Below are 20,717 nucleotides of genomic sequence, written 5' to 3'. Positions count from 1 at the left end.
CTCCTGCAAGGCTCTTCAGGCTCTCCTCACATGGCTGATAACTAGCATGTCACCCTTGGAGCTAGACATAGGAGCACACCATCTACCTAGTGCCAGTCCTGGCCTCGCAAACCTGCCTGGGGGAAGAGATGAGCTGACTGCAATGCAAGTGGGCTTTGCCATGTTAAATGCTGGGTTAGGGACTGGGCAGAAGCACCCTTTGAAGGGGTTCTCCATTTAATCTGTGTCCAAGAGCAATCAGGAATTACACATTCCATCGAAATTCCAGGCAAGCTGTTGCTGTAGTGCTGCGGAAAAGTAAGTGCTAGAACAAAAGGCAGAGGCAGTCATTGGGGGGCTGTGCTGATTGAGTTCTGGGAAGATTATTGATTTATTTAATGGAGGTCAAAACTACTCAGCAAAAAGGCAGGAAATCTTAGCACAAAGAAGCTTAATGTGGAAATGAGGAACTTGAGTGTCGAGCAGGAAAAAACAGTGCACACAAGTGTAAATTAAGCATTTAGAAAAGCTAAATAAGGAAGGTCAAGGCTTTCCATGACACACATAGGTTGGCACAGCACAGCAATAAGCAAACAAATTTCAACAGGTGTGACTGGCAGTGTTGGCCCTTGCGTGATGGATAACAGGCAAAATGGAATGATACATGATGAATTAGCTCATGTGCCAAAGGAGTCTGGAGCTTCTGGGCTAAATCTACTCAAAGAAATTAAATGGGCCGAGGTCTGGCCTCTACCACTGGAGCTGGCTGGCATGGCCATAGCGCAGCCTCCCTGCTAAGCTCTCTTAGCTTCCAAACCACAGTGGCCACATCCTAACTACCTGTTGCGAATGATCTTTCCCCCATGCAAATTCCCAGCCTGTGCCCAAGTAGCACTTGGGAGAGCACTAGCTGCCTGGGTCAAAATCATGCCAGGGATTATGTTAATGATTGTGACCACTTATTAGTATGGACACAGAGGACAAAGAAATCCAGGATAAGCCCTCTGCCTGCAGCATGCTTATTTGAGGTATCACCAAAGCTGCTTCTCTTCTGTGCAATTCATGACGTTTTCCTCATTGCCCAGCGTGACTGTGTGGTTTGTAAACCAGGATGAACCCACACATCCACTCAAAAGCCAGCCAGGAGAACACCAGCGGCTTCTCTCAGTGCTTAGAAATGGCAGAGGTTGCAGGTACCTAAACCCTCTCGTAGTCTCCTTTCGGCCACCCATCAGCTCTCTGTTTCCCAGACTGTGGCTTTCCCAAAGTGAAGGTGTGGGACAGCCATGGGAAGGTGCCTTGAGAGGGTGGTGTGGAAGGGCAGCACCAGACACCTGGGGTTATGGCAGAGTGCACAGACTGTTGCAGTGTTTTGGCACATGGCTCCTCGCTCACATCTCTGTTCTCCAAAAGAGAGACAGCCAGTGTTAAAATCTCTGTGGTTTCTCCCCCCAGCAGCTCTTGAGATGGGAACTCAAGGCTCCTGCTGTGTCTCTGTGGCGTGTAGGCTTCTGCTTCACCCTCTCCTGCCTTCCTCTTGGCTGTCTGGTTATGAGTGCGGCTTACCTGGCCACAAACATGTCTGTGTGTATGCAGCCATTCATTTGTTTGTGTGCATTCATAAAAAGACATCACAGAAACCAGCCCTAGCACATGCAGCTCATGCTGGCTTCAGAGAAAAGCTGTGTGCATTTATTTGTTTGTGTTTTTCATTATGCAAACAAAGTTGTGCCAGTGAGGCTGAGCCGAGTATGGAGCAGTTTACCTGAAGATAGAATCATAGAATCGTTTAGGTTGGAAAAGACCTTTAAGATCATCCAGTCCAACCATTAACCTACACTACCAAGTCTACTCTAAGCTAATCAAGGGTAGACTAGACTAAAGATCCCTCATGCAAGACAAGAAGGAGCAAAGCTCTAGCGGAAATTTTCTTTGCAATGCTTTTTACTAGAGCTAGTAAAGCATTTGTTAAAGTGCTGCTTTTTTGAGCACATAGTGCCTCATAGGAGAGTAAAAAGTGCCTTTGGCTGTTGGAGCTGAGAGCTGTCTAGCTACAAGTGAATGCTCAGGTGAAGAGTTGAGTCCAGAGCACATATATGGGACATCTCAGTTAGTAGCAGTCAGTGCTTTAGGGACTCACTGTTGCAGAGCTTGAGACAATTGACCCAATAGGATGGGTGGATCCATCCCCCATGAATTTGTCTCTCAGCTGCTTAGGAACTGCAAATTTTAAATCCTTGTGTTGAACCCCACTTTGGTCTCTGCAGAAGCCTGTGGTAATGAATTCCACAATGCAATTAGTCAATGGGTAATAACATGCTTTTATTTGGTCTCAACCTGCTGCACAATGATTTCTCCAGGTGGCCCTTAGTTCTCACCTTATGACAAATACTTTCTAAATACTTGTTCTTAGTCCATCTCTTCTGCAGGATCATCCTTTTAGAAATCTCACTCTGTTTTCCAGTACCACTTACCCTTTCCTCATGGGGAAGCTGTTTTATACCTGTGTTCATGTTTGTCATCTTCCTGGGAAAGCTACCTGGTCCTACACAATCTTTTCACCACAGGTGGCTATAACTGTATGTATATCAAACACTGAGTTAATGTTTTTGGAGAGCTACCAGCAATAACTCCAAGTTATGTTTTCTTTGTGGTAATGCAGAGCCTCTTGCTGTGTGTATAGTTAGAGCTGACATTTCTATATGTGCCACTTCCCATCAGCTGGCACTGAATTTTGCTGGCCAAACTATTGTCCAGTCTCTTGACACCCTGGAGTACTTTAGCTTTTCTTCATCAGCAGCTTTAGGTTGACCAGCTTCAGTTCTTCCCTCTGAAAACTTTATCACTGCACAGTCCAAAACACCTCATTCAAATTATCTTGGGTTTGATGATTTTTTGTTAAATCTCAGGCCAGTGCCTGAGGAGGAACTGCCTGGGACCTCATGGGGTTGGTCCAGGGCTGGGGCAGGTGGGAGCACCAAGGTCCCTGGTGCTGCTGGGAGCCTTTTCAGCAGCCGGAGCCACTGCAGCTGCACCAGGGACATTGTCCTTGTCGGTGCCAGTCCTGACAGAGTGAGCCCCACAGCATGGAGGTGCTCCTCCTTGTGAAGATATTTGGAGAATGAGGTAGGGCAACCCCCTGCATCTGTGGCACTGAACATCAGCCTCTGGTCTTCCCACAGTGACAGCATGCCTGATGTGGCTGCCTGGCAGGACATGGGCCAACCTGATGACATGCATCTCATGGGTGAGGACACAGGGCAAAAGAGGCCATGGCAGTGCTCTGCTGAAGAGTGAAATATGAACCTGGGTAAGTGGGTGAGAGGGTCAGGAGCCAAGCATGTGATTGTCCCTCCGCATGAGGAGCGTGACCAGTCTGTTTGCTCCTCTAGCTCTGGGTGGTCGTCCATAGCTGGGCTTGCTTTTTCATCTGTAAGGTTTTTCTAATGTTCCTGTGTGGATAGCAGTACTGGAAAAGTACAGAAAGGACCACAGGGCTGATCAAAGGTAAGGAATGGCTCCTGTCCAGGGGGTGGAATAGACTGTGAAGAGAGATGACTGAAGGAGGATACAGTACAAGTCCACAAAATCATGAGTAGCAGGAAGAAAGCACCTAGGGGATCACCGTGTCTTCCAGTAATAGAACTGGGGGATGCCAAATGAAACTCCCAGATGGCAAGGTCAGTGCAAAGGAAAGGAGGCAGTTGTGCTCCCAGGGAGGAGGTGAAGGTGTGGGAACCAATGCCGCCAAGGGTGGTAGGTGCTCAATGTTTACATGAGCTCAAATTCATGGAAGAAATATCCATTGATAGTTATTAAATACAAAACCGCAACCTCTGCTCCAGGATATCCATGAGGTCTGGAAGAACATCCTGGAGCAGCAGTATTATAAGCCTGTCCTTTTATACTCTTCCCTGGCATCTCTTTTTTGCCAGGAAGGGAAAAGATCCTGAGATAGATGCATCCTTGATCTGGCACACATGGGCATTCTTAGGAATTCAGGTGTGTTCTTCACGTGAAGGCAAAAGAAGTCTCCTTCTGCATTTTGGACAATTTGATCCTTCTAATCTTACCAACTCAGTGAAACAAGGTTATGGTTAAGACAACTCCTTAGGCCACCAGTGCACAAATGGCATGTGACCTTTGCTGATCTTGGCCCAAAATGGCTGCTGACTTGCCATCTGAGTATAACTCAGATCCAGCAAAGAGGAGTAATGTTTCTGTCTGAAGGAAAGAGTGCAGCCAGAAAAACTAGTGGAGTTTGTCTAAGATAGCCAGATGTGTTGGATGGTCCTGGATGTTAGTGTCCCCTGTTCAGTGCTCAGGCTGATCTAGCTGTATGAGATCATTCAACTTAGCAAATCACTGCGTGTCATGTTGTGTCAGTAGTCAAATCATAGCCTTATATTGCAAAATCTGTTTCCAAATATGTGTATATAAGAGGTGCAGCAACAGAGCTGTGCGCTCAGTGATGCTGGGTGTAACGGTACTTTTTTTCATAATGGGGTTTTGTTTGGAAAGAAACGCTGTATGAGATGACATCGTTTTTAGGACTGCTGAGATACTTCATGTGTTTGAAACCAAGTGAGTGCAACATGCACAAAAATCGAGGTCACCCAGAGATGTAGGCCACCCAGCCTGAGAGCTTGGCTCAGCCATGCAAGAGTCATTTCCTCAGCCTGCCAAAGCATGAACCAGGGGTTAGCATATGCTCATGTATGTCATGGTGTTCATCTGATAACGCTGCCTGATGATTAATCTCTATAATTAATTGCACATTAATATAGTTCACTGCAGCATATTGAAACAGCAATGGAGATTCCCTCCTCAGCAAAACAAAGGAGTTTTATGGCTCATAATAGAACTGTAGAAAAAAGAACCTTATTTAAACTTGTGTGATGCAACGTGGTGAATCCATGTGTCACTTGTGTTGTGATATCTGTCCATCCTTCTCTCCCCTCCCTTTTGCCACCTCACATGCAGGACTTACTTGTTACCACTCTGGCAACCTTGGACGTGGAGAGAATGTAGTTATCTTCAGCAGTCTTCTGCTGAAAGTATAAGACTGAATAGCTGTACCAAGCCTCCTCTCAACCCTGGGCAGAAGCGCTGCATGTCTGTTGGGAGAGCCATATCGTGGAGCTGCCATGGGGTGGGACGCTGTCCTGGCTGTGTGCAGATAAGAGAGCATGCTGAGCTTTCCAAAGGAGCTGTGAGGCTTCGCTGAAGGTGTGTATCTCACCCCTCCCATGGCTCTCTATGAGGTTCTTCAGGAGACTAAAGCCATGATTCGGTCATTTCTTCCTCTTGAGCTCTCAAGGTAGCAGGCAGTTCTTCACTCTGGGATGTGATAGGACTGGCTCTGGTCTGGGGGAAAGCAAAAACCTTCCTAGGCTGCACCTATTTAATCTACAAACGAAACAGTGAATGTCAGGCTGGGAGAAAGTGGAGTTCCTTCTTGCAGCTGACCAGGCTGTGCCACGGATGCATAGTCACAGTGCTCTTGGACCAACATGTTCTTGATAAGAAGGGATGAACGCAGCATGGACTAGGTCTGTGAAGAAACCAGCCATGGTACAATGGCTGGATGATAACCATTCCAGTATAACCATGGAAAAAATTATGGCAACGCAAAGTTAAATTTTGTGAGGAGAGCCCAGTGGAACCCATGAGCAGGTTCTGCTTCACTTCTTAGCCTGAATTTGGCCCCACATGTTGTAAATTCTGCACACTCCTTGGCTCTGAGTTATTTCTGGAAGGAAAAAAAAACAGATGGAAAAATAAGAAATCTAAAGCACATCTCTAGAAGCAGAAAAAAGTTAACCCATACTTGTTTGCATATAGTCAAATGATGGGTGCCAGAAGGAAAGCAGGAAAAACCAATCACATTTCTGGCCGTTAACTGCTTCTGCAGCACTGCATTGTGTTTTTCATTATATCAGGTGGAGGACACTATCAGTGATTCTCATCTGACAGAGGACTAATATGAGAAATGCTGAATGCCACATGAAAATAGCACTCATGAGCAATAGGGTGTTAAACAAAGCAAGAAGAGGACACTTGAGAACTGCAGTTGACCTGAGGTCATGGCTTCTTATCGGGCTGGCAGAGCCATGGTCACACTGTCCTCATCGCCCAGGGAGGTGCCTGATGCCCAGGGTTGGGACTGCCCAGTGCCTTGTTCCTGGCTGGGAGTGGGACCGGCCCTGGCTGCCAGGTCCTGCCCTGACAGACCCCCACAGGGAGTCCCTGCAGTCCCAGCCCTAGGGAGCCACCGGCCTGTGTGGTGCCCTGATACTGGAATGGGGCAGAGGAACTGGATCCCCCTAAAACTAATGGGACAGGAGTGGGATGGACAAAGTGTCTTTCTGGGACTCCTCACATTAACGTCTAATGAAGCAACTGAATTTTACTAAAGCAGAAGACACCACCACATCCAGATGGACAGTATTTTGACATGTGGGATCCCAGATACTACAAGGAAATACAATTCATGCTGGTAATTCTGCAGCTCTTATGAATGTAAGGAGAGGTTCTCAAGGCTAGGTGACATTTTATTGAAAGGCACTGAGATGGATATTTCTTAAGTCGTTGTGAAAAACTTGTAAAAAACCTGTGTGAAAGTCATGTGAGAACAAGAAAGGCCTCAGATGTTTTATCCTAACCCTAAAAGAACAGCAAATGGAAGTGTTGAGGAAAGTTCCCATTGTGAAAAACACAGACCAGTTGAATGATAGGGCCCATGTTAGAGATGCAAGACGATGGAGACCCTGAAACAAGGTAGTGCTAGAAACTTTTGTCCTTTGATTAAATAAGTTATGCACTTAACCAGGTGATCCTGCATATCAAGTCTATTTTTGCTAAGTGGTATCTGCTGTTCAAGCACATTGCTGTGAAATGCAGGCTTTGACATGAAACCACCCAGTACAATTATCCCCAGTCCAACAAGCTGGTGGAAAACCTATCAAACTCACAGGAAACAGCTGTAGCAAGACAAGGAGTGGTCCAAAGGCAGACAAATGGAGAATAAACATGGAATGCTCAAGAGTTAGGAAAAGGAAGTTGTCATTTTGGAAGGAAATACAAGTATGCCATATATTAGCTAAATTCTGTCTGAAATGGACTTCATCATGTGGTGAAAGGGCTGGAGAACTAATGAGAATATAGAAATTCATTTGTGTGGAAATAGCAGATATATTTTAGAGATATGTATATCGAGCAGTCCAATCTAGGTCTGGGAATTCAAGTCAGGGATAGCTTCATCTCAGAGGGACAAGTGTAGGAAGCTGCTCTGAACATTTATTCCTCACTTGTGAGCAGTTGCTATGAGTAGCAATGAGTGTTTTACCTTCGTGGTAAAAAACCCCTGTTTCTCCCAGCGAAGGACCTTCTTTCAGTTCTCATCTACTGATGTTTTGCACAACTAAAACTGGGAACAACGGTGCCTGGCTTGCCAGAAGCCAAGAGCGGGGTCACTGCGCAGAGAGCCAAGACAAAAGAAGCTCCAGGAGAGCTGGGGTCTGTGGGACTGCCGCTTCTCTGTGGGGAAGATGCTGCCTTTTCGGGTGGTACAAAACAATTGCCACAAGCAGCCGTGGGGGTCCTTGGCTGGGTGAGGTTATCCCAGAGGACACATGGGAAATAGGCAGCATCTCCTCCAAAGCCAGAACAGAGAGCCTTGAGCTGGCTGCTTTGCCCAAGAAAGCCTCAGATGAGCACCAGCCACAGTGGGCTGAGACAGCTGAGCCCCAGGGCATGGCACAGCCAGAACCAGGGGCCTTCTGGTGCTTTGTAACAGTGGTGCTGATGTCTGGCTGGAGACACCCTACATAAGAGCTCCATATACGTAACAACTACACATGCACACAGTCTCTGCTTTCTCCCATCTGGAGAAGACGTGTGTGGTACATCAGCCTCTAACAGAGGTCACCCCTTATATAAACTGCTGTGAAACAAGCTCAAGCAAAATGCTTCAAAAGATCATATTTTTCAAAGAACACTCTGGAGTGGGCGGGGTTTCTTTCAGAATTCGGTCGCCAGAAGAAAGGAAGAGGTTCTGAGCTCTTCTGGTTTAGATACTGAATCTCTCTAGGATATGGCATAATTCATTTAACCATTCTGCCCCTGCTTCCCCACTGTGGAAAATAGACAGTGAATTCTTCATGCCAGGAGACTTTATTAAGAGTGTATATTATTTATACCGATCATAAATGCAATGTCAGTGCTAACCATGACTGTGGAATGGCCTTTCTCCCAGTGTGAGCACCAGCTCTAACTAACTAATGTTTTTGAGACAGTTTGGGGTTTGTGGTTTGTTTTTTCTTTTTAATGTTTTTAAGCCCCCAAATTCACATGGGACCAGGGAAACAGGAATGCTAATTGTAGAACCATCAGCAGCTTCACTGGTCAAAACACTGAACTCCTTCAGTTTCTCCATCTGTAAAACTGCAAAGTCTGTCTGTTTTACAGTCACGTAGTGAGGATTGATTTATTGTTTAATGTGTGTAAAGAATTAAATAAGTGCTAAGTATTATTATTATCAAGCCAGAAGAGTGAGTCAATGACCCATTTCCTATCTGAGCTTGCCTTCAAGGTGTTGATGATTCTGGCAGATTACAGGAATTGAATATCTGCCATAGGTTGTATTCATATAGCGATGCAAATAAAGCACTTTTTGTGGGTATTGTGTTGCTTCAGGCCTTGTGATTACAGAAGAAAGATGCATAGATTAAAACTGCTTTTAGATGCACAGCATCTCCACAGGCTATGCCATTTAGCCTCTCTGGGAATCACAGCAGTAGGTTCATACATCCACATGAAGAGATGGCTCCATGGGGCAGACAGGTAGAGTGGAGAGGGTGTTTGGTTCAACTCTTGCTCTGCTGCAGGTTTCCTGTAAGTCTTTTGCAGGTCAGCTGGGAAAATCCTCATAGACACACTTTACAAAAGCTCAGATACCCATCTGCTACTGCTGTTAAGGTAAGACCAGGTAACTGGAGTTTACCTGTGTGTCATTTAGGCAACACAGAACTGCTGACTTCTTATTGCTTGACCACGACATCAAACAGGGAGCTCACCTACCTTTGCCATTTGGTCACTAAGTACAGCGGTAGTGCCAAGGCCATTTATGTAAATTATTCATCATTTACTGAGAAGCATCATTGTTCTGATGTTTGTCATTAAATTTGCTGAAAGTGATGGGATGTTGTCTTGAAGTATACCAACCCACATGCCCTCCTGAATTCACCCCAAAGAGCTAACCAGTCAAAGTTTGCATTAATTACTCAGCTATTCACTGGCCTGTTTTCCCTTGGCCACTGCAGGCCCATCCATTCTGGTGGAAGTGCTGCTGATGGCCCAATCTTGTCCCCATTAAAAACAATGGGATTGTTGCCACTGACTTATAAATGAATGTTCTAAAGGTCTACAGGGGGTTCACTCTGGCTGGATGCCAGCGCCCACCAAAGCCGCTCTATCACTCCCCTGCTCAGCTGGACAGGGGAGAGAAAATATAACAAAAGGCTCTTTGGTCCGGATAAGGACAGGGAGAGATCACTCACCAATTACCATCACAGGCAAAACAGACTCAACTTGGGGAAATCAGTTTAATTTATTACCAGTCGAATCAGAATAAGATAATGAGAAATAAAACCTAATCTTAAAACACCTTCCCCCCACACCTCCCTTCTTCCCGGGCTCAGCTTCATTCCCGATATTCTCTACCTCCTCCTGCTGAGCGGCGCAGGGGGATGGGGAATGGGGGTTGTGGTCAGCCCATCACACGTCCCTGCCGCTACTTCGTCCTCGGGGATGACTCCTCACACTCTTCCCCTGCTCCAGCGTGGGGTCCCTCCTACGGGAGACAGTCCTCCACGAACTTCTCCAGCGTGAGTCCTTCCCATGGGCTACAGTTCTTCATGAACTTCTCCAATGTGGGTCCTTCCCACGGGCTGCAGTTCTTCACAAAACTGCTCCAGCGTGGGTCCCTTACACGGGGTGCAGTCCTTCAGGAGCAGACTGCTCCAGTGTGGGTCCCCCACAGGGTCACAAGCCCTGCCAGCAAACCTGCTCCAGCGTGGGCTCCTCTCTCGACGGGTCCACAGGTCCTGCCAGGAGCCTGCTCCAGCGTGGGCTTCCCACGGGGTCACAGACTCCTTTGGGCATATCCACCTGCTCTGGTGTGGGGTCCTCCCTGGGCTGCAGGTGGATATCTGCTCCACCATGGACCTCCATGGGCTGCAGGGGCACAGCTGCCTCACCATGGTCTTCCCCAGTGGCTGCAGGGGAATCTCTGCTCCGGCGCCTGGAGCACCTCCTCTCCCTCCTTCTTCACTGACCTGGGTGTCTGCAGAGTCCTTCCTCGCACATATTCTCACTCCTGTCTCCTCCAACTACTGTTCCACCACAGGTTTTTTTCTCCGCCCCTTCTTAAATATGTTATCCCAGAGGTGCTACCACCATTGCTGATGGGCTCAGCCTTGGCCAGCAGCGGGTCATCTTGGAGCTGGATGATATTTGCTCTATTGAACACAGGGGAAGCTTCTAGCAGCTTCTCACAGAAGCCACCCCTGTAGTCCCCCCACTACCAAAACCTTGCCACACAAACCCAATATAAGGTCATACTGCAGAGGGAGTTTATCTGGATTAAGGTAGATTGTGAAATTCAAAGCAAAATATTCTCTTTCCAGAAGAAAAGTACCTTGTCTGAGTACTTTTATCTAGGGGCAGCTGGGAAAAAATGTTTAATTTAGTTTTACTGTTTGGGAGTAGTACCTCATAGAAGCTTCTCAGCAGATACTGCTGGGATGTAACTTCAAAACCCAAAAAATCCTCATTTGTCAATGAAATAAATCTTAAGGATTTTTGTCTTTTTTTTTTTTTTAAATTGTGAGTGTCTAAAATTAAGTCCTGAAGACATTTCCTATTTATTTAGGTGGCTGAAGAAATAGATTGCTGAATACTGTCCTTTTCTAACAGCTTACTGAAGATAAGTTGCTGCTTTTGTAACTCTTATTAATTGTTCACTTGCACCTTTTGGCACTAAGGTACCTCTGCAAAGCTGGCCCACAGTTCCCAAGGACAAGAGGTAAGTGGAAGTGGACAGACCACCTGCAGCTTTTGTAAGATCTCTTCATGCATCCTTGGTGCTGAGAGCTCTTCACTTCATCAACATAACCAGGTTCTGTTTAGAAAAATATGAAACCAGGTGTTTCCGAACTGACTTTTTGTTCTGTTTCTTTTCAAGGTTGAATTTAAGCTGTCACTCAAATACCAAATTCTGAGGCAACTGTCAATCCTTGTCAATGGAATCTGCACTGGCACACAATCTTGCCTGATCCTGTTTCCTCACACTCACCTGTTGCCTGTGTTTCCTTTAAACACTCCCTTGGCTTCATGTCTCACTGCTGACTTGGCACCATCATTCATCCTCACCTTTTTTCCTAGAACAGCCTCCCACTCATGCCTGTCAAGTGCCCACCATCCCCCATCAAAAATACCTTTATCCTTGTCTTGGTTTCAGCTGGAATAGAGTTAATTTTCTTCCTAGTAGCAGGCATAGCGCTGTGTTTTGGATTTAGTATGAGAGGAATGTTGATAACACACTGATGTTTTAGTTGTGAAGTACTGCTTATGCTAGTCAAGGACTTTTCAGCTTCCCATGCTCTGCCAGGTGCACAAGAAACTGGGAGGGGCACAGCCAGAATAGTTGATCCAAACTGGCCAAAGGGCTATTCCATACTTTATGACGTCATGCTCAGTATATAAACTGCGGGGGAGTTGGCTGGAGAGCAGTGATCGTTGCTCGGGAACTGTCTGGGTATCGGTCAGCAGGTGGTGAGCAATTGCATTGTGCATCACTTACTTTGTATATTATTATTATTATTATCATTATTATATTGTTGTTATTATCATTACCATTTTACTTTATTTCAATTATTAAACTGTTCTTGTCTCAACCCAGGAGTGTTTCTTACTCTTACTCCTCTGATTCTCTCCCCCATCCTATCACGGTAGGGGGAGTGAGCGGCTGTGTGGTGCTTAGTTGCTGGCTATCCCAAATAAAGCTCCTTCTTTGCAGTCTTCCATCAGTGTCTTGAGGTATGATTGTTGCCTTAGTGACATGGTATCTGTCTCAATAAACTGATGTATTGTCTGCACATTGAAGTCAGTAGGAGGTCAGCAGGACTGATGCTTACTAACCTTTGTCATAAGTGGATCTGTAACGGTCTTGCACTCCCACAGGCCTGGTGCTGATAGTCTGTAATTAAAGGCAACTATTTGCCATAATGTTCTGGGATTCCCATTCATGTCCTTGGTCTGTTATTGCTGTTGGACAAGAAGAACTGCTGAACTCTGGTGTTGTCTCTTTCCTGCTAGGAATCGCTCTACAGCGGAATGTTTCCACCATTATACAGAAGACACATTTATGCCCTGCAAATGCTTTTTGTATAGTATAATGGAGCTTTAATATCCTTTTCTTGTATTGAATATGTCAACATCATAGCCATTAGTACAAGTAATCACAAAAAATAAAAGGGGCAGCCATCTCATCTGGGAAAAATTAATGACAACTACTGAGGCAGTCTTAGAAGTGACCCTAGAAAAACAGAAAACAATGAGGTTGGCTAGATACAGAACCTGCTGTCTGCATATTATGCTTAAACAGGCAAAAACTGTTTCAATACTAATAATACTTGATAAAGTCAGTGGAAGAGAAGACCTAAGGATCTTTTGGATCCATGGAGACGTGGAGACAAAGACAGAATGGGGACAAGAATCTGAAGATGTGATTTTCATCTTCATCTTCTTGCTTCCTTGGTCCATTTCTAAATCTACTTCAGTAGTTGTCATTCATTCTAACCAGATCTTCCACACAAGATAGATTTTTCCATGTGGTGGTGTTGCATCTATCCTTCTTCTCCAGGTTCATCTGTTTGGCATGTACCTGTGAATAACAAAAGCAAGGAAGAGAAAAACACCAAGCAGTAAAAGAGGAAAAAAGTTGAAGAAAAGTAGCTAACACAAGCAAAACAGAGAGGAAGAAAGGATGGAGACCTGTGAATAGAAGGAAGAACAAAAAGGTATCAAAAACCTAGGACTTATGTCCACAGCCAAAAGGAAGGTCTATACAAGTGGGCACTGCTAACCTAGAAGAATAGCTATTCTGGTTGTCTTCATGTTTTCAGAGAACAGCAAATCATGCTGGCTTGCCACATAAATTGTTCTGGGACTCATTTTTGACAGCCAGTTTTAACAGGTGGCCAGAGTAAATCACATACCTATCAAGCATAATGCCAGACTAGATGAAATACATGGTGTTAGGAGTTAACAGTAAACTTAAAAAGCACGGAAGAAAGCATGGATCAGCAAGGAAAATGGTGTCTGGACAACTGCCAAAATCCAACTGATTTTAGCCTTGTAAAATTGATTGAAACAAATGGCAGACATCTTCACTCTATAAATAAAAAGAGAACAAGGACGAGGAAGGGGTTCTGCTTTGCAGTGAAAAGCAGTAGAGATGAAAGATAATATAGGTTTGGCTCCAAAACTAAATGAGTACCTTGGTCTGAGTTTCTCATTAGGACACCAGCATAAGATCTGTGGACAAAGACAGCTTGTCTAACAAGAGAGTCTCTGTGTAAATGGAAATTACAACAGTCGTGGTGGAAGCAAAATCCAAAGGGTTTGCTGTGTACAAGCAAAAGGGAGCTGATAGTATTCTTCTGGCAATATTAAAGAACTACTAGGTGAAATTGCAGTTACAGTGAGGAGTTGGGCTATCGAATCCAGCTTGGTATGTTCTGGCTGGAGAGTTGCAATCATAGTGCTTATTTTGCAGGGTGGACAAAAAGCCATCTGGGAAACTTGAGTCATTAGTCTGAATACAGAAGTAAGTAGGCTTTTGAAAAACTAATTAAAGTCAGTGGGTAAATGGAAATGAAAAAATTTATCTAAAGATTAAGAGTATAGAAATAACACACTGGCTTTCTAGACAGATGATACCTTAGGGAACTGCAACAGATCTAGTCTACTTGGACTCCAATAAAGTCTTTGTTGTACCAAATGGAATAACATCAACTATAATCGGGTGAAAAAGAACTAGGTAAAAAGAGGATGGCATCCAGGTGTGTCAAATAGGGAGCTGATGAGCTGGAGGAAGAAGTCCGTCCAGGGAGGGTGAGAATTCAGATAGGAAATGTTTAATATCCTTATGAATGACTGCAGCAGGAATGGCTAAACTCCAGAGTGCATAAGTGAAATACAGTGAAGGCCATCATCAGTGCAAACAAGGACACTCCTAATACCAAGTTAATTTTGCAAATTTGCAAGTACAATTAAAAAGCATTTTTTCCTTGATCCATTTCTGCAAACTGGTTAGAGCACCCTCCTGTTTCTAGAGGGTCTCTCTTTGCCTCCAGTGACAAAGAAATAAGTGATTCTTCAGGAGGTATATTTCAGAAGGTAATTCAGCTTACTCTGGCTTTGCTGCATTGGCTTTCCCACATTACCCAGAGGAAAAGCAAGGCAAACATTTATTTTGGCCTGTGTATGGCACATGTAGAGCAGTTCTGATGAACAGGATGATGTCACTTTTCCTTTTCTGATCTCAACCTGGGTGTTAAGGTAAAAATTAGATAAACAGCTCGTGGGCAGGTCTGTCACTCTGCAGTGAGATGATGAAAACCAAGGAAAGCAGGAAGAAATGGAGAAGCAAATTGTAGTCTGAACACCACAGAGATTTGCTCGACCATGGGAATGGTCATGGTGGGGTGGATGGAAGCGGAGTGTAAGACCAGGCTGCCCCAGCGCTAGCCTGGGAGGTGGCAAGGGGGGCTGTAGACTTCAGGGAAGTTGCATACAGCTGTGGTCCCCCTTGGCATCTATCAGGGTCCTCGGAAACTGAGCCAGCAGGGAGGGATATGTGAGCCCCGTGGCTCTCTTTGGCCTGGACCATCACTGTGCCTTCCTGTGTCATGGCCAGAGCAGCCAAACCCTGAGATTTCATCCATGGAGACACAGAGTTCAGTTTTGCCTTGACTGATGGAAAGCCTCAGATTCACTCTGGTCCAGAGAAATCTGTACTGAATGTGCCATTATGCCGATTAATCTTACAATAAGGACCATTTTCAGTCTCAGACCTTAACACCACTGCCAATACTAAGCAAACTCTTTAAGGATGGGTTAAAGGAGCCAGTGAAGCACAGCACAGAAACATACTGAATCAATAAAAGGCACTGCCCAAAGGACCAGCCTGCATGGCAGTGCCTGGGCAGAGCCCAGCCAGAAACCGTAGAGGATGGCAAGACCCACAGCTGGTAGGAGCCACCAGCTACAGGTGCTGCAGGATACTCAGAGGTCAGAGGTGGACAGCAAGGGTTTGCGGAGGAGGCAGAGCATCTTGGGCCACAGGGCTTGGGGGATGCAGCACTCACTGGCTTTCTATCTGCTCTGCTGAAGGAGAGGATGCTTTATGAACATTTCTAGAAATTCATTAGAATTGAACCAAGACTTTTCAAGTCCATGGCCCTTGCATCTTGGAGCCGCTGTGCTCCTCACCTACATGATGACTGGCGCAATTTGTTCTGTTTCTGGAAGTCATTCTGCAGCAATCAAGTGTAGCATTTCTTAACCTCTGCTGGCACTATGCAACAGATAAACTGAAGAGCACCAGGGAGGCTGGCAGGCAACGAACAAAGCAGCTCTATAAAGGCATGTCAAAGAGTGAGTCATTGTCAAGCCTGCAAGAGACAAAAAGATTGATTACGGAAGAGCTGAGAAATAGGTTGTGATGGTGACTCACCATATCCCACCCTTTCTGCATTCACAGACCTGCCAGCTGATTCATAACTTGCATTCTGCCTTGCTTTCCCCATCCCCCCCCCCCCCCCCCGCCCCATCAAAGCGATCAATCAAATAAGGGTCCATCAATTAAAATTTCCACTCAAAAGAGGGAGATTGTGTGCGGGAGCACCCATCCCTTTCTGCATCCACATCTAGTAAGTCCCTTTTTCTGCCCTTTAGCCTGCTGTAGAGCCTATCATTTTGGGGAAAGGAGGTGGTGTAGAGCCAGCACATAGGACACCATGAAAACCAAGGGATGGAGGGAGAGATGACATTTCCTTGCTGATTATCTGTTTTTTATCAAGTGAGATTTACTGTGTTTCCTATCTTCACCATTCTTCTGAGGTCTGGAGATTTTTGGAGGACTTTATCTGTGATCCAACAGTTGTCGCTGAAGCTGCTGTCATTGCCCTCACAGCCACATCTGGCCACCTCAGCACTCCCATCCAGGACTTCGTTCTGCCAGGGACATCCTACTCTTCCCATTGGGACCATCCTGAAAAGTCATTCTGTGAACTCATTTTTGTTACCCATGAGGTGTCACTGAGAAGCCAGGAGACGATGGGGTGGGAATGGTCAGAGACCACAGGATGGAGGGAGCCAGGGGAGCCTCTGCTCCTGGCTGCCATCTTGCCCAGAGCACTGAGCATGCAGATGCCTGTGGGCAGGGGTTTGTTTGCAGGGAGTTGCGTGTTGACCAGCTGCGTGTCAGCCAAGCAGGTCCAGACTGGAGCACGGCACGGCACTGCCAGCAGCATGTGGGCAGAGGGCTGGTGATGACTCCAAGATCCCTGATGAGCTTGCCAAGCCCATTGGTAAGGGCCTCCTCCTTGGCAGGCAATTTTATCAGATGGCCATGGGAAATCACCAGCCTCTCAAAAGCAATGCCGGGATAGCCCAGACACAGGCTCATTTCACCAGTGTCTGCTGAGAGGCACTGAATTCCTCCAACAGAAATGCTGCAGAAGGGAAAGACATACAGGAACAATGTTGAGAAGGAGCTGGGTCACTGTTTGCTTCTGAAATCAGTGGTGACATAAGGAATCACGAGCAGAAAGCAAAAAGTAGTTGTCATTGGTTGCAATTTAACAGGCAACACAGACCACTTCTGAAAATCCCACCCTTCATTTTTAATATTTTCCAGGGCACCTAGAACCCAGGATAGACATCTTTTAAGATCAAAAGAAAAAAAAGAGTCAAATTTATTTTATTTTGCAAGGCGTAGCCTTTTTGATCTTTTGCCTACTTGCCTGAAGATTGTCAGAAAAAAAAGGTGAAATAGAATTGTCTTAGGGAAGGGTAAATACATGTCTATAATGAGAACCAGTCAAACGCACAGAGCTCTTATCTAGGATACAGCTCTAAAAATAGCGCTGTAGGGTTTCAGGAGCGTTCACTCTCAAGAGGTCTCAGTGACTTCACCGGTGTGTTTGCTTGGGTTTACGTTTACAAGACGTGACATCTGCTAACACCTTTCCAGCACATTTGGCTTAGCTTCCCAAGACTCAGCTGGGTTCTTATTGCCAAATGCATCATCAGCAGTAACACAAAATCCATGGGGCAGATCCTGCCACCCAGTACCCTGACTCAGTACTGGCATGCTGGGGGGCTCATGCAGGTACCGATGAGAAAAGGAGCCATTCCTGAGGCTGGGATAAAATTAGCAGTTAAATTTTCAGTGACTGAGATTTAAGGATGGCATCCTGGATGTTCACAGTTTCTTTTCACTGTTTAATTGAGCAAGACAAGGAAGGGAAAGCCAAGGGAGAACTTGAGTTGAGCCACAAACAATAAAAAGTGGTCAGGTTTGCTTTTCTGCAATGCCAAACTTCCTGGGAGACTAGAAAATGCAGCAAAGACATTAGATGAATGCAGGTGATAATGTTGCTTGTGTGAAATAGTGGTGCTTATGCAGGACTGGGGTGTCTGTCTAGGAAAGGGCTGCTTTTCTTGGTCACTACAACTGTACGGCCGCCTTTCCTGCCCCATCATCCCCTGAAGAGGCTTCAGCTGTATGACTATTATAGCGGCCCAGAGCCTCTTCATTTCTCAGAGCTGTAAGCCACATCCCTTTATAAATGCAAAGACCTGTGAGTGTTATTAGCTGTTACATTTACACGTACTATGTACCCATTAATATATATTTACATGAGAACACCCTATTAAGAGCCACAGATTTCTGCATTCATAAATTCTGCACTGGACTGTTTCTGCAGGTCTCCCTCCTTTCTCTTGTCTCAAGCTGCAGCTTCTTCAAGTTTTTTGTGTGGTAGAAGCAGCAGCTCTTGGGCTCTCCCCCTCTTCCCTGGCCAAAAAAGAAAAAGAGAGGGTCTTTAACCTGCTTGGTCTTTTCCCCGTGAGGCAATTGTACTGGTGCAGTTGAAGGGCCAGGGCAGGAGGAGACCCCAAAAGCTCTCTCCCAGTGCTGGGTGTAAAGTCTTTGCTTGATGTTCACAGGGCACCAAGTGTAGGGGCACCCTTACCTGTGGGTAAGGGCTGTGAGGTGCAGCGCTGCTCAGGGGAGGTATCAGCTGTTTGAGACAGCTCAAGGGATGCTGTTGGGGAGCAAAGGTTGGGGAGCAAATTAGTTCAGGATCTTCTCAGTTACAGGTGAACAGGCACCACAGACTGGACCCTGGCAGAAAGTGCTGCTCAGGCCCTTTGTTCCCACCACAGATCTGCCCATGTTGCTGCAAACAGCATTTTTAGCAGAGCTGGTGCTGCTCGTGGCTCAGTGAAAAGAAGACGGTCACCACTGTCCCAGGGGACTCCTAAGGGGGTGAAGTCCTCCCTCCCAAGGACCAGGGCAAAACCTCCTCCTGGTCTGCTTGCTGGTCCCGGCATGGGGCAAGGGGGCACTTGTTGGCCCTGCACACAGGAACAAATTTAATCCTGTATTTCGATCCTTATTACTTAATACTTCAATTGTACTTAATGGTGTGTTTTATTTTATACGCCGTTTTACTTTATGACTGTTCTCTTGGGTGGATTAATCTGTCATTACTGCATTATGTTTTAAAGGCTTTTCTTTTCCCCTGTTAACAGTTTAATAGGCTCAGCGAGACACTCCTGGGTGTGTGCTCTGTAGTCTGCCTGCACATGGCTGGGGTGCAGCCGGGCGCCCTGCACGCACCCAGCGGGTGCCTCAGGGGCCAACTGGGGCTTTTGGCACAGGTTTCTACAACCATGGCTCGGCCCTAGTAGCAAATGGACCCTACGCTGCTATGTAGCATGCAGCATGTAGGACCCAGCACAGCAGTAAGGCTACAGGCATGTACTTGTCCCTGCTGCTTCATGCCACTGCCAGGGTGTCCTGCCCCTGTGAATCCTGCCTGTTTGCAGGCAGAGGATGCAGACCTAGTGTGGGGCAGATGTGTCCTGTGGGTCTGGGACAAGCCTCAGTTCCCCCACAGCCCTGGGCAGGGCTGGGCACGGTGGAGGAGCGAGGATCCCATGCATGTAAGTGGGAGGCAAATTGAGGCTCCAGAAGTGGTACCACCCTATACATGCTGATAAATATATAAATAAATACAAAAATACGTTTATAGCCTGTGGTAAGTAAAACAAGTGAATTATCCTTGCTCAAGCCATATACACCAGCAGAATTAAAAATAAGTGGTAGGATTTCAACTTGCTGATTGTATTTGCCTTACCTACAGCCATCCATGTATGATGATAGATCATATTTGTGCTTCCTTTATAAGGAATATGAAAAAAAAGTATCAATAGTTGTCTGGTTTACACAATAAGGGGTTTACATAATAGAAACACTGTGATAATTTAATGTACTATGAGATCAGCTTTGCCCCTGGTCTTTTCGGAGAATTATAGGGCTGGAGGAACCTCAGAAGATCACCTAGTCCCTTTCATTGCTCCTGCCCAGCAGAATGATGTGTTGGGACTGACAACACACATACATAGAAACCTTTTTTCTTATTCACCTAAATAAATAAGAACATGAATGAAAATCTGACAACAATGAATATGCTTTTACATTCACCTTAAACACATGCGTGCATAGAGGAGGGTGAAACCAACGATCTGCCAAAGGATAATTCATACATCTGCAAACACGAAAGTCCACAAAACTGCTGACACACGCAGAACAGCAGCGGAGCAGCATGAGCTCATTCCAAGACAAGCATTTCCCTTTGGTGAGTGCATAGCTCCCAACGGTAGATGCAATTGGAGTTGGGCACAGGCCTCCAAGCGATACCACACAGAACCAGATCCTAATCTCCCCTGCACTTGAAGGGCCCTGATCCTGCAGATGTTTGAGTAGGAAACAGAGTTCCACGAGAAGGTCCCTGCACCATGGGGATTGCTACGTACAGCCTGAATTTTGCACCTGACTGCATGCATGTGCACAGTCATGCTCCAGGGAGATCCCCTGGATGTGTGAAGGGGCTTGCACAGACGCAGGCCCTCTCCTGCACTCCTGGCTGCGAGACCAAAGGGAATTTTAGATCTGCTGTAAAGCAAAGGTCTCAGACAGCAGCTGGGAAGAAGTGGAAAGGAGGTAGCAGTGATGTTCATCCAGAGATCCACCTTGGGTAGCCCCACAGGTGTATGATTTCTGTGGCTCCTCTGAATGATCAGCTCTGATCTTGATTCTTTCTCTCAGGGGACTGGGCAGGAAGGAAGGTCTCAAAGCTCAATGCAGTCATCGTGAAGGTGGCCATTTCCTTTGAGCTCAGATCCAAAGGCCCAATTCAAAGCAGCTTTCAGAAATGTGCTAAAGAGATGTAGCTTAGAGGGCTTGAACTCAAGGTTAAAGTTGAACACATGCTAAAGTTGCTCTTCTGCACCAAGGCTATGGCTTCATAGCTGGTTGCCCAAATATTTGGGCAGGAGGGACCTCTCTGAAAGCCTGAAGAGGGAAAGGCAGAAGGCAA

The sequence above is a fragment of the Pelecanus crispus genome, chromosome 3 (genome assembly GCF_030463565.1).
Source record: "Pelecanus crispus isolate bPelCri1 chromosome 3, bPelCri1.pri, whole genome shotgun sequence".
In the NCBI taxonomy this organism is placed as follows: domain Eukaryota; kingdom Metazoa; phylum Chordata; class Aves; order Pelecaniformes; family Pelecanidae; genus Pelecanus; species Pelecanus crispus.
This window is presented reverse-complemented; position numbering follows the sequence as displayed.